A 17,104-nucleotide genomic window follows, 5' to 3' on the forward strand; every position below is an offset into this window, starting at 1 on the left:
CCACACTCAAGAGGAGGAGATAAACAAGGGCATGAATACCATAAATATCAAAGGAGGTGGAATCTTAGAGTCTATCACCACAGCGGTGAAAATAGTGTGTGTAAAAAGGACTGAGGACTTCCCTGGTGGTCCAGGGGTTAAGACTCTGCGCTTCCACTGCAGGGTGCATAGGTTTGATCCCTGATCCCTGTTCGGGGAACTAAGATCCCACATGATGCGTGGCACGGCCAAAAGGAAAGGGGGTTGGGGACTGAAATGTCTACTCCTGTCAAGACAACTGAGAGGAGGGCTAAGTTTTAGCCATTGGATTTGGCAACAGGAACCATAGTTGCCACTGGCAAAAGCAGTTTCAGTTAAATAATAAGGATGAAAGTCGGCTGAGGTAGATTCAAGAGAATGGAAAGTGAGAAATTGGAGAGAGTGAATAGAGACAACTCTTTTCAGGAGTTTTGCTATGAAAGGGAGCAGAGAGATGAGAGATTAAAGGTACTATGGTATGTTTATATGTTCATGGGAATGATGCCGTAGAAAGGGAAGGGCTGATGGTGCAAGAGAGAGGGAAGGATCATTGCAGGAGGAAGACTCTTGAGTAGGTGAAGGAAAGGGGATGAGATCCAGTGCTCAAGATAAAGGGACTTACGACAGGATGAGGATGGCTCAGCCACTTTCATGGGAGAAAAAGCCTCGTATATGGATTCAGACACAGGTCAGTGGATAGATTTAGTGGCTGGAGGATAAGGAAGTTCTCTTCTGGTTGTTTCTGTTTTCTCAATGAAATGAGAACAATGCCATCGGCTGACAGTGAAAAGGGGAGAGTAATGGAGGTTTGCATAGAGAGAAGAGGTAGGAAATAGTCCTCTTGAAGAGTGGAAGAACCACATAAATAAGACAAAGAGTAGATTTTCCCTGCGGTGCTAGGACCCACCTGAGGTTTTCATAAATTTAAAATGTGACGGGTTGGCAAATCCGGCTGTTGTTCCCTAGCCACATTCAACCACTTGGGTGTAGTCTCAAAGTAGAGGCAAAGGTGCATCCGGTCAGCGTTGTGGCTTTGGAAGGTGGATACAATACAAGGAGAGGAACAAGAGAGATGAGAGTGTATGGCAGGGAGACTCCACAAATGACCAATCACTGGGTAAAAAGGGGAATGAAGCTGTGAGGGGGCGAAGAGCAGTGGATGGGTCTCAGAGCAGCATCAGTGGACAGGAGGCCCTGACGTGGTCAAAGATCTGGTAGGGTCTGCAAATTAGTGGATGTGAGGTGGACCAGTAGGTGTTGGTGAGGCACCCAGAGAATGGGATGCTTGAAATAGAGACTTTGAAAGTGGTGTAGGAACACAACGTTGTAAATCAACCATACTTCAATAAAACTTTTTTTTAAATAGTGGTGCAGGTTTTGATAATGACAAGGTCTGGGGTGTGATGGTGGGAGTTGGTGTGTGGAGGACAAACTGAAAGAAAAGGTGGTCAAGGACGTAAGAGGCTGGAGTACAGGTGATTCCTTTATGCGGTTGAACTAATCAAGAATGATCATAGGGAAATGGTGGAGGGAGAGAGAGAGGGCAAGAAAGGGAGATAGAGAGAAAGAGGGTGTTAAGTGGAAGAGGGGGCGGCCCTGAGGGCTGTGCATGCCACAACAAGTAGAGGTGCTGTGGACTGCTGCCATGTGTTCCAAGGGAGCTGTCTTAGAGAGGAGAGAGGAAAGCAGCCCTCTCTTAGAGGCCTGCAGAGGAAGCAGTGACCTCAGGGGGAAGCCACATGTTGTTACAGCAGCAAGGCGAAGAGAACATTGCTGTGCAGGGGACTTCCCTCTTCCTCAGGAAAGCCTTCCTGGTCCCCTTTATAAGAGTAACTGCTTTTGTTACACACACTCAGCCTTGCTAAATTTTCCTTCAGAGCGCTTATCACAGTTGAAATTTTTTTAATTTATGTATGGGAAACCCTGATTGATATTCATGATTTCCAGCTAAGCTCATGGAAGGCAGAGACTGCACCCTGGCCCCGGTGGACCCCCAGCACGCAGCGGAGTGGCCAGCATGGGGGTACTTCATCGGAAGGAGGAAGAGAAAGAACAGACTCGTAGAGCAACTGTGAGGCGTCTCCGTGTTGAGGGTAGGAGAAGCCCATCTATCCATCCATTCATGCTTTTGGCCGTTTGTTCTTCCCAAGGAGCAGAGCCTGCATCACAACAGGCGAGGTAGGCAGTGCAGTATTTAAGCTCCTGAGCCTTCTATGGCTCAAACAGCTGAGAGCTGGGCGTTGCAGCTCCTGCATGCCAAACCTGTGCTTGCTCAACCCCTGCCAAAGCCATGACCACTCCCACCCCTCACCCGCACGGTGCTTGAGCGCAAGAGTGAGGTGTCTGCCTGCCTGGGGCGGGAGGCACCTCCTTCAGCAGCCCAAGGAATGCTCCGGTGGCCCCCAGGGAGCGTCTAGCAGCATCTCCACCAGGTCTCCTCCTGCCCGGAGGAGGTCAGCGGGATCTCATAAGTCTCCTTACCTCCCCGACAGGAGCTCCTGGGCCTGAGATCTTGCACCTGGAGACTTTTATGGGAACTTTTCCCTTCTTCTTTCCAGTAACTCCAGGAGCTAAATCTTGACAGACAGGCAAAGAGAGGTTTAGAGAAGTTGTGTTGGTGGCAAAAAATAATGCTCCTTAAAGATAATTTTTAAATCCTAAGCATAACTCTTTAGGGGTCCATTTACTCAACATTACTGAGCACCTGGGCATCGTGGGGCTACAGCAGTGAGCACGTGACATCATTCACGTCCCTGCCTCTAAGGCTCTCGCAGCCCTGGGAGGAAGAGATGTGCACACAAAACTGAAATAACAGAGAGAATGACATGGGTGAAGTGCCTCAAACATAGTTGATACTCAGTAACTGATGGACAAATTAACTTTTGAAAAACCTGGATTTACATATCAATTAATTTCAATATATATTACCATGTATAACTGAATACCATTCAATTGGATAAATATATCATCATTAATTTCCCTAGCATTATGACTTGACAAATAGCTTGCTTATAATTTTACAAGTACAACTAAGGCTGTAATGAGTACCCTTGAGTTTACATACATATTTGAACACTCCCTATTATATCCTATAGGTAAACTTCTAAATATAAAATTGTTAGTCAAAATGTGCTAATTTCCATCTAATACATATTTTCCACTGTCTATTGGAAAGATTGTAACACACGAGGAAGAGGAAACCTTCAGGCATTTTATGGGAGGGGAGAGAACGTTGAACTAGATGGCTTCTAGGATGCTGGACAACCTGTAGTTAAGATCACAGAAAAACACACTCATTCCCATCCTGCTTTTGTGACTTGCATGTTAGCTGTGTGACCTTGGGCAAGCTGTCCCCATCTCTGAGCCATAGGTAAAATGGTGAGAATAAGTCCTATTGCTTAGAGTTGTTGACAGGGTTAAAGGAGACAATGGGTATTAAGCACAATGTGGGTAGCGCTTATAACAGGGATTTCTCCCTCAGATTGTGGGCAGGGCTAAGTCTGGTTCTGGCATCCTGTGAATTTTCTGTCACAACTTTACCCATTTCATGGGGAGCTTCCTCCTCAAGAGCCCACAAGGCAGCAGAGGAAGGAAATGTTCTTTATCACTTATCCCCAGAAAACCCCCAAGTTACGGTCAGGCCACCTGTCCTGGAACCCTGAGTACAATTAGGGCCAGACTTAGCATCAGTGCCAAGGGAACAAGAGAGAGTAGATCTGAGAAGCCATGGGACACATCAAACTCACCTCTGCTTTGGCAAGTCAGGGCCTGGAGATGCAGCCAGGGAAGTGAGGGGCGAGCTGGGCCACCCCTTTCTCCTGCCAGCATCGCCACATGTCCCTCAGTAAAAACATCGGATTTCGAGTACTGCTTTTTCTGCCATGGAACAATGTGGAAAAGTCATAGAAATTGAGAGAATGAAACTACATTATAGGTTTTGCACATCCCTGCCTCCCATCAGTCAGGGTTAGGGTAGGAAACCGTATTTTACGCAGGAAAATACCAGAAATAGATTTCATAATGGGAATTAGGGGCTTACAGAGCCATTAGGAGGGTCGGAGGAGGGGGCTGTAGACTGGACTTACAGGAAGGATTCTCAGAACAATGCCTCTGAAGTGGCACCCGGGGAGTCACCACCTCCCCCATAATCAGGAAGGCAGGGAAGCAGGAGACCCCTGGAGCATGCCTCTAGACAACCTCGAGAACAAAGCCAGGATGACTCTATAGAAAAACGCGTCCTCTCTACAGCCTCCCCTGAAGCAGAAAACAGCCTGAAGCAGCAGATATCCTCCACCACCTTTTGACCTTCCTGTTTTATAGACAGAACTGTAGCTTCCAGGAGTATAGGAGATGTAACTAACTTCCCTTTCCAGCCTCTGCAATAGAGGAAGACACACCAAAAAGATGTGGGAATAGAAACTACCAGTCAACCCTGTCCTGCATACCTTGGTCTCTGCTTGAATACCCTTACTGACAGGGAGCTCACTACCTCAGCAGTCTTCTAGGGAGAATGTTGGCGAGATCTGAGGGCTTTTTTTTTTTTAAATTGAAGTATCATTGAATTACAATGTTGTGTTAATTACTGCTGTACAGCAAACTGACTCAGTTATACATATATATACCCATTCATTTTCATATTCTTTTCCATTATGGTTTATCACAGGATATTGAATATAGTTCTCTGTGCCATACAGTAGGACCTTGTTGTTTATCCATTCTATATATAATAGTTTGCATCTGCTAATCCCAAACTCCCAATCCAGCCCTCTCCCACTGCCCCCGCCCTTGGCAACCACAAGTCTATTCTCTATGTCCCTGAGGGCTTTCTTAGATTAGTAGGAGAGCTGCTGCACCATACCTGCTGTTGACCTTCACCCCACCTGGATGCACAGCACTTTGTGCTCCCTTATCTTAATGACAGCCCTTCAAGGAGGGGCAGGGCATGAGTCTGGCTGTCCTAATTTCCACAGAGTCCTTTCAAGCGCTTCTCCAAGACATAGTTTCCTGGGCCCTGACGTCTTAACTCTCACCTTCAGACAGGTTCCAGTCGTACAAAATCTTTGATAAAGTGAGGAATAGGAACCGAGTCCAGGAGTGCAGCCCCACAAGGAGCTGCCACTTGCACTCTTCAGAGACCGATCCAGGGTGAGAAGTGTGGCCCCCAGCGCTTGCTGGGATAGACAGAAACGGTCCCTCTCACTGTCGGCTTGTGGAAAGCAAATGAGTGGTACCCCTTGGAGGATAATTTGTTACTGTGAAAACTTTAAAAGTACATGCCCTTGACCTACTAAACCCACTTCTGAGAATGTATCTAACAGGCAACTTCTCATATATGTAGGAAATCATATGTGCATAATTACCCGTTTCAGCTCAGGAAAGAGCCAAAATACTCACCAGTAGGGGACTGGTTAAATAACCCACGATGCAGCCTCTAACAAAATACTACACAGTTGTAAAAACAATGAAGAATGAGCCACATCTGTTACACACTGATGGGCACAATCTTGTTCTTTAAAAAAGTAAAGGTAGAAGTGAATTTAATACTGTATAAAGGGGTATAAGCGTATGTGGCCCTCCTAAAAGAAACCTGCCCAAGTACAGTCACCCCTTCCCTGGCTCTTTTGAGTCTCAGTTTTCTCACCTATAAAAATGGGTATTGTGGGACTTCCCTGGCAGTCCAGTGGTTAAGACTCCATGCTTCCACTTCAGGGAGCACGGGTTTGATCCCTGGTCGTGAAACCGTGCACCGCTGATTGGGACTTGAACCCACGTGCTGGGACTCAAACCCAACCTAAACCCAGACTGGGACTTGAACCCAGTCTTTTAATTAGAGTCACTCACCTGTGTCTGGACTTAACTGAGGCTCAGGTTCTTTGTGTCTCAGCGCAGAAGGAATTCAGCGAGAGGCAAAGTGATAGGCAAGAAGTAGATTTATTAATATAGGATGCTTGTGCGGGGTACAAGCTGGCAGGTGAGGGGGCTCTGCCCCAAGGATTAAGCAGGCTACATTTTTATAGTCAAAGGAAAGTGGGGGAAGGGGAAGAGACCGTCTTCCTCATCAGGCTTACATCACTGGCTCCTCCTTTGTATCGGGCAGGAGAGTGTTTGACCCTATGAGGTCACACTAGCACGTCATAGCGCTTACTCAAATCTGCAGCAGGGTGGTAACATATACTAAAATATGTTGAATAGTCTCAGGTTTCTGTATAATGAGGGTCTCCTACTTTGGAATGTCACCTTTCCCTTAAATTCCGGTCCTTGGTCCTAAGGATCCCTGTCTTGCTGAACTCCACCAGCAGAATGCACGCCTCATTTTTTTCTTTCACTTAATAACCTGGGCATATCTCATGCTTTTATTTATGGCTTATAGTTAAACAAGGCTGCTTCGTTCCACGACGTTCCTGATAGTTCTCGAGCGATCATTAACTTACAGTGGTCTCCCAAAGTTCCCTAGGTTTCCCTCTCTATCTATAATCCCCTGCTGGGACTTCTACAACTACCTGTGATGGATAGAGTAAGGTAGAGTACTATCCTACTCTATCCCTATCAGTCGAGGAGCTAAGATCCCACTAAGATCCCACGTGCTGTGCTCGGTGTGGCCAAAAAAATAAAGGGGCAGGGGTGGGGATTGACAGCCTACTTATTGGAAAGATTAAGTAATGTACGCAAAGTTATTTGGTAAATGTTAGAGTACTTGACACTTAAATGGTTGGTTTCCACTATTACTTTTTTTTTTTTTTTTTTGCGGTACGCAGGCCTCTCACTGTTGTGGCCTCTCCCGTTGCGGAGCACAGGCTCCAGACACGCAGGCTCAGCAGCCATGGCTCACGGCCCTAGCCTCCGCGGCATGTGGGATCTTCCCGGAACTGGGCATGAACCCGTGTCCCCTGCATCGGCAGGCAGACTGTCAACCACTGCGCCACCAGGGAAGCCCCACTATTACTTTTAACATAATTATTGGTTAACGATTCTTAAAAGTCTCCCTAGGCCATGGGTCTTCTTAGGAATTTGATAAATGTCATGAAATTGTAGGGAAAGTTTAATGATTAATGTTTGCTTTTTCTCTGAGAGGATCAATTCTTTATCTCATGGAAAAAGAAATTTGTGATTCACAAAAAGAAGAAAAGTTGTAAATTTTCTGAACAGTCTAGTGGAGTGATAACCCTTTAATTTTTCCCTTGATTTAGAAGTCCTATTATCTTCCCCTAAATGCATTCTTATCTCCAGAGATCAGCCCCTAAAGTCTGTCCTCTGCCTTTCCTTCACCAGTGATGTTGAAACCTCCACACCCTCCATCCTCTGAAGTTTGCTGTGCCCTGGGGCTCTGCCATTGTTCTCTGTGATGTTAGAGGTAACTGGGAGAGTGTACAAGGTCAGACCCATTTCCTGTCTAACATAAAGTGCTTTTATTTTATATTCTCTGTTCTCCTCTCCCAGGCCACAGAACCTAGAGGCTTTTCCTGCAGAGTGGTGGAGAGGGAGGGCAGAGGAGTCTACCTTCTTCGAATCCTGATGCCACCACTGATCAGCTCTGTGGCACTGGTCAAGTTCCCTGATGTCACCACTGATCAGCGTTGTGGCATTGGTCAATTTCCCTAAGCCTCAGTTGCCCCATCTGTAAAACAGGGCTAATAGTAGAGAGTTGTTCTCTAGATTAAATGAGACAATAATAGTTAGTAAATGGTTACTCTAATTAATTACCCTTATCAATGGCTACTCTAATTAATTACCCTTATCTTAGGAAATGTTCAAAAAGTTCTCCTCCCAGGAAATAATGCGTAAAACCTTAAGAAATAAGAGACCCTTGAGAATTGCAAGCCCACTTTACACAAAGAGAAAATGGACCTAGAGAGCGGAAGGGACTTGTCCCAGGTTGCACAGCAAACCAGAGGCAATGCCAGGGTGAAAACTGGGCACTGAGCTCCCAGCACAGGGAGCTCCTGTGCCTCACACGTCCCACTGGATGGGGGAGAAGGGCAGTTACAAATTGTTTTTTTTTAAAACAATGGCATCTTTTTTTTTTTTAAAACGTTAGCATCTTTTTATTTGCAGGTATCAGGAGCACAAATATATATAGCCAGCTAGTATACTACTAGTCTCTAGTGTGTTGATGGAGCCCCTGATAGGAGGGCTTGGTGCCCTTTCTTTATCCTGTTTCTCTTTTCCTTTTGGCTACTTACCGCTCCAGCCTACTCTCTGTAGTACCTTGTTGTCTGTCCATGTGAGACTAGTCATATACTTACATCATTAATATCAAACTAGAGTTCTTAGTACCCCTGTCTACATGTCTTAAATATTTGGAGGTTTTGGGGTTTTCTTTAATAGACTTTGTTTCTTTTTTATTTATTTATTTTATTTATTTATTTTTGCCGGAACTGGGTCTTCGTTGCTGCACGCAGGCTTTCTCTAGTTGTGGCGAGCGGGGGCTACTCTTTATTGTGGTGCGCAGGCTTCTCATTGTGGCGGCTTCTCTTGTTGCAGAGCCCAGGTTCTAGGCACACAGGCTTCAGTAGTTGTGGCACGCGGGCTCAGCAGTTGTGGCTCCCGGGCTCTAGAGCACAGGCTCAGTAGTTGTGGATCACGGGCTTAGTTGCTCCGCGGCATATGGGATCTTCCCGGACCAGGGCTCGAACCCGTGTCCCCTGCATTGGCAGGCGGATTCTTAACCACTGCACCACCAGGGAAGCCCTCCATGTCTTTTTATGGCTTGATAGCTTTTTTTTTTTTTTTAACTGCTGAATAATACTGCACTGTCTGAATATACCACAGTTTATCTGTCCACCTACTGAAGGACGTCGTGGTTGCTTCTAAGTTTTGGCATTTATGAATAAACCTGCTATAAACATTCGTGTAAGGTCTTTGTGTTGCCAAAAGTTTTCAGTTCATTTGAGAAGATACCAAGGAATGCAGTTGCTGAATCATACGGTGAGGATCCGTTTAGTATTGTGAGAAACCACCAAACAGTTTTCCGAAGTGGCTGTTTCATACCATTGTGCATTCCCACCAGCAGTGTGAGTGTTCCTGTTACTCCACATTCTCACCAGCATTTTATGTTGTCAGTGTTGTGTATTTCGGCCATTCTAATAGGTGTGTAGTGATATCTCCATGTTGTTGTAACTTGCATTTCCCTGATGACATATGAAGTGAAGCATCTTTATGCTTTTTTTGCTTTCTGTACACTTCTTTTGATGAAAGGTCTGTTCAGGTCTTTTGCCCATTTTTTAATCGGGTTGTTCATTTTCTTATTGTTGAGTTTTAAGAGAGATAACAGTCCTTTTTCAGATATGCTTTTGCAAGTATTTTCTCTTAGTCTATGGCTTGTCTTCTCATTGTCTTCACAAATCCATTTTTGTCCTGTTTTTCATCCTAACATACCTACTCAACTCCCTTCCTTCTGCCCACATCGTCATCTCCATGTCGGTCCTGTCAGACTGCAGGTGATAGACTGTGGCCTTGCACCACAAGGGTGTCCTAATGAACTGTGCCTACCGCTTTTGCTGCTGGTGAGAGCCTCCAAGCCATCTCACAAAGAAGACTTCCTTTGCTTTAGTTCTAGCCCCAGGTTCTGCTGGTTCTCCTGCCATCTCTTTATACACATACCAGAACAAGGCCTCTTGACTGTGCTCCATCAGCCAAGAGTTTGTTCCATCACAAAAGTAGTGTCCTTTTTTCACTTTCAACACACACGATTTTATTTGATTAATTTATTGTTTAAATATTTATTTGGCTGCATCGGGTCTTACTTGCGGCAAGAGGGCTCTTCGTTGTGGCGTGCGGGCCTCTCTCTAGTTGTGGCGCATGGGCTCCAGAGCACGTGGGCTTAGTTGCCCCACAGTATGTGGGATCTTAGTTCCCTGATCAGGGATCGAACCCACTTCCCCTGCATTGGAAGGCAAATTTTTAACCACTGGACGACCAGGGAAGTCCCAACACACACCATTTTAAAAATAATATTGAATATGTGTTTAAAACTCTACAGGATTTTAAAAAATAACCTATTTAATATATATGTATATAAATTATTTATACATAATATTTATAAGTATATTAAAAAGACCTGGACTTAATCACACTACGCTGTTAAAAGTAGTTACTTTTGAGGAAAGAAGTGGGAAGGAGAATTAGATTGGGATGAAGTGGGGAGAGGGGTATGAATACAGATGTTGCTTTTTTACGTATATACTTCTGTACCATTTGACCGTTGTATAATAATCATTCATCACCACTGTATTTTTTAACTAAATGGGAAAAAAGTCACATTACTTCTCATTTCCTTGAAATTCTGATGTGCCCGTGGGAGTATGAACCCCTGCACTCCTGGTAAAAACTGTTGTAGTAAGGGGTAGCGTGTATGATAATCTTCATTGCTAGCACAAAGACCAGCAATTTTTGTGGTGTCTGGGAAGCAGCAGGGTGTAATAGGAAAATCACTGTTGTGGAGCCAGGAGACGTGAGGTCAGGTGTTGAATCAGCCGTGTGATCTGAGGTGCTCTGCAAACATCTTTACTCACCCTTACTGACTCTGTTAATTGTGGACCAGCCTACACAGAAAGAGCCAAGGGCCAAGGCAGGATAGGACCAAACATAGGATGTGGGCGATGGAGGCCCTTCAGCTCCACTGGCTTCAGCAGCCAGGACCAAGAAGCTAGAAGTTGCAGGTAAGCACAAAAGGCAGAGGGGCCAGGCTAAGGAGGCCCAAGGGCAGTATAAAATGGCTCATGACCCTGAACAGCATGCAGCGACTCAAGGTCAGACGGGTCCTGTGTGTACTTCCTAGAAGATCAGTGCATCCACTGAGAAACCAGCATCTCGTTCACTCATTAGTTCATTCATCCATTTACTGAACAAGTGTCAATCGAGTACTCGCTATAGATCAGGCACCATGCTAGCTGTTAGGGAGATAAGGATAAATGAAACAGGTATGATCCCTACCTTGATGGAGTTTCATGACCTAGCGGCAGAGACAGAAAATAAATAAGAAAAGAAGTAAATGTATAATCATGAATTAGGATAAGAGCTACAGGGGAATGGGGAAAACCTGTCTGAGGACGTGAAGTTTAAGCCAAGATATGAAGGACAAGAACCGACCAAATGAAGAGGCGTGGGAATGGTATCAACAAAAGGCCGTGGAGTGGGAAGAGCTGAGAGTCCTCCAGAAGCTGGTGACGCATCTGAGTGAGGAGGAAGAGATGTAGAAGGGAAGAAGGGAAAGGGAGGCCGGAGCCGATCATGTGCTAGAATGTTATTCCAAGAGTAGAGGAAAGCTCCGTAAGGGTCGTAAGCAGAGGAAGGGCATGACATAATCAATAATTTTATTTTTTCGGTACGCGGGCCTCTCACTGTTGTGGCCTCTCCCGTTGCAGAGCACAGGCTCCAGACGCGCAGGCTCAGTGGCCATGGCTCACGGGCCCAGCCGCTCCGCAGCATGTGGGATCCTCCCAGACCGGGGCACGAACCCGTGTCCTCTGCATCAGCAGGCGGACTCTCAACCACTGTGCCACCAGGGAAGCCCCCATAATCAATAATTTTTAAAAGATATCTATAGCTGCTGCATGGATCATAGATGGGCGAGCCAAAAGAAACAGATTCATTCCATGCGGCAAGAGATGGCCTAACACTGAGCAGAGTGTTCAGTGTCCAAGTCAAGTCAGAATTTTCAGGGGTCAGAGCCTTCCTTCTCCAAGCAGATGAGACTGGGCAGCAGATAATAGGATAGGGAGGCCAAGGCAGGCCCTCGGCTCCATAACTACCTGGACACAGAGGTTTTGCCTGGGAACATACCTGGACACATGTAAAAAGAGCCTGCCAGGGCATCCCTGCCTCTTCTTGAGCAGCAAGAGGTCTGAGGCTGCCACAAGGCTTCCTACCTAAGGCTGTGGGTAGCAAGGGCACCCAGGCAAGACAGGTGAGGCAGAGGGTAATAACTCTAGCACAGTGGGTGGCCCCATATTCTCTCTGCCTCTCTTCTTTTTATAACCAATAATCTTCTCCTCCCAACACCCACATGCAATCATGTTCTTCCTCCTGCTTGTGGACTAGCTGGGATTCTTCTTTGTGTTCCTCATGTTTGTGGTAGATAACTGTAAACAGGTAGGGCAAAGCCCTGGAGCAGAATTGCAAGATGGCAGGAGATATGCCAGCTTGAGCTTCCAGCAGCTCCCTCCCAATCAACCAAGTTAGTGAAAGCCTAAACAACTGAGCCTTTGCTTTTGAAAGCCTAAACGATTCAGTCCTTTTCTCAAAGCAGCAACAGATAAAACCCGAGCATACCTTTTCTACTTGAGAATCTTCAAGGTCTCCCTACTGCACAGGATATATTCTAATCTGGCTCATAAGGCTTTGGGCGACCTGGCCCCCACCTAGCATCCAGCCTGATTTTCCACTTCTCTTCTGTATGTGTCCTATGCTCCAAAACGTGAGTTCTCTAGTGCTCCCACATATATCTCCTCTTTCCCACCACTGAGCCTTTACTTCTGCTGTTCTTCTCACATGCAGTGTCCTTCCTCCTCCACTCTCTCTCCAAATATCTAAACCAGGGGTCCCCAACCCCCGGGCCATGGACAGGTACCGGTCCGTGGCCTGTTAGGAACCAGGCCACACAGCAGGAGGTGAGCGGTGGGTGAGCGAGCGAAGCTTCTTCTGTATTTACAGCTGCTCCCCATCACTCGCATTACCACCTGAGCTCCGCCTCCTGTCAGATCAACGGCAGCATTAGATTCTCATAGCAGCGCGAACCTGCTGTGAACTGTGCACGTGAGGGATCTAGGTTGCGCGCTCCATATGCGAATCTAATGCCTGATGATCTGCAGTGGAGCTGAGGTGGTGATGCTAGCGCTGGCAGCGGCTGCAAATACAGATTATCATTAGCAGAGAGGTTCGACTGCATAGAGACCATAGTAAATCAATTGCTTGCAGACTCATATCAAAACCCTATCGGTGAGTGGCAAGTGACAATTAAGCTGCATCTGGTGGCAAGTGAGTTGAAGTACTTCAGTTGTACAGCTGCATCTGATGGCAGGCTTTAAGTCAGAGTCTGACACTTATTTTAGCTCGGGTGTGGCCTGCCCATTATTTTCTTTACCACTTCCATCCACGCCTCTTTCCTACACTGCACACTTGTCTCAGTCACAGTTTTGGTAAGTCCACAAGCTAACCCTAGCCAAAATGAGTGAAAAACAAATGTCGCTGGGGAGCTTCTTTGAAAAGGGGGAAAGACCCAATGATGAGACAGCAGAAGACTCTAAGACCTCCAACAAAAAGAAAGCTGCATTTAAAAGAAAATACCAAGAGTCCTACTTAAATTACAGGTTCATTGCAACAGGTGATTCACATTCTCCAAGACCGCTTTGTATAATTATGTGGTGACTGGCTATCCAACAAAGCCATGAAAACTTCAACACTGCTTCACCACATGGAGACCAAGCACCCTGCATTAAAAGACAAGTCTTTGGAGTTTTTCAAAAGAAAAACACGTGAACACGAAGAACAGAAGCAATTATTGAAGGCCACCACTTCATCAAATGTGTCTGCACTGAGAGCATCATTCTTAGTGGCTAACCACATTGCTAAAGCTAAGAAGCCCTTTACTGTTGGTGAAGAGTTGATCCTGCCGTCTGCTAAGGACATTTGTCGTGAAAATTTAGGAGAGGCTGCAGTTCAAAAGGTGGCACGTGTTCCTCTTTCGGCTAGCACCATAACTAGACGATGAAATAGCAGAGGATACTGAGGCACAATTGTTAGAGAGGATTAATGAGTCACCATGGTATGCAATCCAGGTTGACGAGTCTACCGATGTTGACAACAAGACAACAATGCTTGTTTTTGTGCAATATATTTTTCAGGAGGATGTTCATGAGGATATGTTATGTGCACTTTCGTTGCCAGTCAACACCGCAGCTGCAAAACTATTCGAGTCTTTGAATGAGTACATGTCAGGAAAACTGAATTGGTCATTTTGTGTCGGTACATGCACGGATGCAGCAGCTGCCATGACTGGATGGCTTTCTGGTTTCACTACTCGGGTCAAAGAGGTCGCTTCTGAATTGAGTCTATGCACTGTGTCATCCATAGAGAAGTGCTGGCTAGCCAAAAAATGTCACCTGAACTTAACAATGTTTTGGAGGATGTGATTAAAATTATCAGTCACATTAAAGTACATGCCCTTAGCTCACATCTGTTCGCGCAGCTCTGTGAGGAGATGGACACAGAGCACGCGCACACACACACGTCTTCTCTTATACACAGAAGTGAGATGGCTTCTGAAGGTAGATCTCTGCCTAGAATTTTTGAGCTACAAGAGCTGCTCCAGATGTTTCTTTTAGAAAAACAGTCACCACTGGCAGCACATTTCAGTGACACAGAATGGGTCACAAAACTTCCTTACTGGTGTGACATGTTCAACCTGCTCGACGAACTCAATCTGTCACTTCAGGGGAGAACGACAACTGTGCTGAAGTCGGCAGATAAAGTGGCTGCATTCAAAGCCAAACTGGAATTGGGGGTGGGGGGTGACAAGTGAACGTTGGGATTTTTGACATGTTTCAAACATTAGCAGAGATTTTGAAAGAGGCTGAGCCAGGGCCTTCTTTCTCCCAGCTGGTGCACGATCACCTATCTCAGCTTTCAAAAGAGTTTAAGCATAATTTCGCAACCACAAAAGACCCCCGAAATGGGAAGGAGGGCATCTGAGACCCATTTGTGAATAAGCCAGGTGAATCGACTTTGTCCGTGCTAGAAGAGGATCAACTGCTTGAGATCGCAAATGACGGTGGCCTTAAAAGCATGTGTGAGACAACTTCAGATCTCCATACATTCTGGATTAAGGTCAAGGCGGAATATCTTGAGATTGCCACAAAAGCACTGAAAAGCCTGCTTCCATTTCCAACATCCTGTCTTTGTGAAGCAGAGTTTTCTGCAGTGACAGCAACCAAAACGAGATCATGGAGTAGACTACACATAAGCAACACACTTCGGGTGCCGCTGTCTCCCATCACCCCCAGATGGGACCATCTAGTTGCAGGAAAACAAGCTCAGGGCTCCCACTGGTTCTGTATTATGGTGAGTTGTACAATTATTTCGTTATATATTACAATGTAATAATAACAGAAACAAAGTGCACACTAAATGTAATGCGCTTGAATCATCCCGAAACCGTCCCCCCCACCGACCTGCTCCGTGGAAAAATTGTCTTCCACGAAATCAGTCCCTGGTGCCAAAAACGTTGGGGGACTGCTGGTCTAAATTACACCCGTTCTACATGCCCACCTCCTCTGGGTATTGTTCCCTGATCCACACAGCAGAATCGCCACCTTATTTTTCCCTTCTCAATTCAACCCTATTAAAAAAAAAAAAAAAAAAGAGGTAGATTTATTTTTTCCTTTAATTTATTAAAAAAACTTTTTTAGTTTATTGAGGTAACATTGATTTATAACATTATATAAATTTCATGTGTAAGACATTATATTTCGACTTCTCACCACCAAAAGTTTAGTTTCCATCAATCACCTGTTGATTTAAAAAATATTCACAACCTGAAAGTTGAGAGTTATGTTTTATCCAGTGGGAATTTTTAGGACTCAAGCCCAGGAGGCAGCACCTCAAGTAACCCTGAGAGAACTGCTTCAAGGAGGTGGGTGGGGGAGCCAGGTTATATAGAAGTTTTGCAACAAAGGGCAGGTAGTTGGGAACATCAAAAGATTATTGTTAATTAAAGAAAACCAGATACCCCAAGTTAAGGAATTTAGCACTTTTCTGTGTATGGGAAGATGCAAGAGTCTCAGCTCACTGAACTCATTCCTTTGATATGCATCTCAGCTATCTAGGGACAGTATCCTATATTTTCATATTCTTAGTTTCCTCAAGGTTCACAGTAGGGAGTGGCTGCAATCTGATGGCTGCCTGATAGCAGGTATTCTTTCCTTCCTGAGTTTCCTCAGGGCTCACATTGGAGGGCTGCAATCACTGATGAGTGTGACATCCTTTGTTTAAATATTCCATTTATCAGTCCCTCCTTTTGGTCAGAAATTTGATCAATGTTTGGGAGACATTTCATGACCAAATTTTGTCCCACAGCGCTGGGAGGCTCATCCCAGATCAGGAGAAAATTCTTGTTGCTATGCCATTCCAGGTGTAATTTTTGGATTAGGCCCTGTTGGTAATTAAAGAGTCTCTGGATCCTCTGTCTTACTAGTCTACTATGATCTAGGAAATATTTTTCCTTATCGTTTCTTCCCATACCTAGAATCACACTATTACAATTATTTTATAAGAGTCATAAATGTGATTTATTTTTTCAAGATGTTTAGCCATCATCAAATTTGTTGGAGGCCTGGTTGCCCACTAAGTACTGTAAGAGACAACAATCTTATAAGATAGACAGGATATAAGTAATGCAGCTAGTAATATTGACAAAGTCATAGTGCAGCAGGGAGACACAAATCATCAACAATTCGGAAATAAGGAACAAATTAAAACAAGGATTAGTATAACTAGTTGTAATAAACCATCCAGTCCATAGGAGAGCCAGGTGGAGAAGCCAAATTATGGGCAGGATCAGGTACAGAGAAAAAGATAAATGTTTTATCTTTGTTTACAAAGGTATACTTTATCAAGTTGTATGTCATAGCATAAGAGAAAAGTTTTTTCTGAAAAACAAAGATTAAAGCTAGTATACTTCCCAAAGTCATAAAAGTTATAAATCATATTCATCAGTTCATTCAGTCCCATGTAATTGATTCCTGTTGATCTGGATGAAGTAATCAGGTTTTCCATCATTTGTTACACAGTAAAGGCCATCAGAAACTTATGTTTGTTAAAAAGAAGTTCTTTTTATGAGTCTTGAAAATCTTCATTTTGTAAAAGCATCAGGACAAAACTTAAAGTCACGTGGTTAAAGATTTGAGTACAAGGCAATTAGTAGGAAACGTGGATATTTCTGTGACATATAACATTTTAGAATAACCGGAATTATGACTGATAACGTTATATCAGGGCATACCAATGTTAGGAATTCCATATAAATTTTGGAATATCTATATTAATGACATTTATCCATACACTATAACCTAATTTTCATCTCCAGTCACTT

At 44.8% G+C, this 17,104-nt stretch overlaps 1 protein-coding gene and 1 long non-coding RNA gene across 2 annotated transcripts in view; one reads left to right on the top strand and one right to left on the bottom strand.

Moving 5' to 3' along the window:
* The window catches only part of LOC132422004 (proton-coupled amino acid transporter 2-like), an 80,389-nt gene that overhangs the window by 11,610 nt on the left and 51,675 nt on the right, over positions 1-17,104 (top strand). The window contains exon 3 of the mRNA XM_060006843.1: positions 1,966-2,111. The gene's annotated coding sequence lies outside the window, so the exon portion shown is untranslated. The remainder of the gene's footprint in view (positions 1-1,965; positions 2,112-17,104) is intronic.
* Positions 2,506-15,300, bottom strand: LOC132423130 (uncharacterized). The gene is made up of 3 exons (XR_009518936.1): positions 15,283-15,300; positions 3,765-3,894; positions 2,506-2,594 (listed from the first exon to the last, which is right to left on the bottom strand). It is a non-coding gene; the product is annotated as an uncharacterized lncRNA (long non-coding RNA).

Source organism: Delphinus delphis, chromosome 3 (genome assembly GCF_949987515.2).
Source record: "Delphinus delphis chromosome 3, mDelDel1.2, whole genome shotgun sequence".
Taxonomy (NCBI): domain Eukaryota; kingdom Metazoa; phylum Chordata; class Mammalia; order Artiodactyla; family Delphinidae; genus Delphinus; species Delphinus delphis.